A 1,301-nucleotide genomic window follows, 5' to 3' on the forward strand; every position below is an offset into this window, starting at 1 on the left:
GGTGACCATTCCTTAGGAACCTTGTACTGGGGAGGAACCAAACCCACCTGCAAGCGACCAGGAAACCACACAGCCAGCGCAGTGTTTGCTTTTAAACCAGGGTGATATTTTTTTTTTTTTGGTTGCTTTTCATTAATTTAAAACTAATGGAACATCACGGGTGTGTGGGGTGTCGTGTGGTGATGGGGTGTGTAATCTCGGCTTGCTAGTGTAGGAAATGATAATGTATTAACTCTGTCTTGTAGCTGGCGGCTCGTGTGGCCAATAATCTGGTGTTCAGCTGCCCGAGGGCTCGTGCTGGCCGCGGGGCGGGCGGAGAGCGCGACGTCCCCGCTGGACAGTGAAATAGGTGGGGGTGGAGGCGAAGTCAGCGAGCTGTGAGTGCCGCTGGGTGTGCTGTGTGCTGAAGGAAAATGATCCTGGTTTTTGTTTGGGTCGCAGCCTTTTGATTTTGGAGGAGCAGAGCGCTCAGATTGACTGGTCAGTAGCTTAATTAAAGCAATCCGCACTTTTTTCGTTGATTAATACCCCCCTAGGCAGGTGTACCCCGTTTCCATGTGTGTTTTGCACTCCCCACTTTAACGTGACACCGATGGGTTGATCTGGGCATCTCCTGTAGGCTTTGGGTGTAAATAAGTCTCTCTAAAGGTACTTATTAAAAAACAAAGGTGGAACACCCGATCCCCGCTTTGTACCGAGGGAAGAGGGGAGCTTTGCTTCCGTGCCGCAAACACCCGTGTGGAACCTGAGGGCTGTAGGACGAACAACTCTCCTGCCCCGTCTGCTCCCGGGACAGGGTTTCGCCCGTCCCTCCGGTGGTGGGTGTGAGGGGAACGGGCTCTATAAAAGCCAGACGTGACTTTGCATCACTTGGCCTTTTTCATCCCAGGTTTCAGCTGAGCAAAACGCGTGTGTTACTTTTACACCTGACCGTGTTACCCCAGGAGCCTTTTCCAATTTCAAATAATAAAAAAGGAAGTTTTGTGAACTTACTTCTGTTTGCCTTTGGTTTTTTTGTTCTGAAGGAAAGCAGAGGGGGACTTCCACCCTTCCGACGCAGCAGCCCGTCTTCCACCACGGGGTAAGAGTTAATTTCCCCTTGTTGTGGGTTCTTTAAACTGATTTCCTGAAGTGTGAGGCCCCCAACACCTCGTGCTGCAAAATCCCAGCTCTTCCCTTGTCCCTGTTTTCTTTCCCCCTGCATCTGCCCTGTGCAGCTCCTACCGCTGGCTCCTGGTGAAGGCTTTCTGCCCTCCCAGCCACAGCTTTCTCCTTCCAAGCGGAAGCATGCGACAATCCTG

The sequence above is a fragment of the Buceros rhinoceros genome, unplaced genomic scaffold (genome assembly GCF_000710305.1).
Source record: "Buceros rhinoceros silvestris isolate BGI_N320 unplaced genomic scaffold, ASM71030v1 scaffold28706, whole genome shotgun sequence".
NCBI classification, from domain to species: Eukaryota; Metazoa; Chordata; class Aves; order Bucerotiformes; family Bucerotidae; genus Buceros; species Buceros rhinoceros.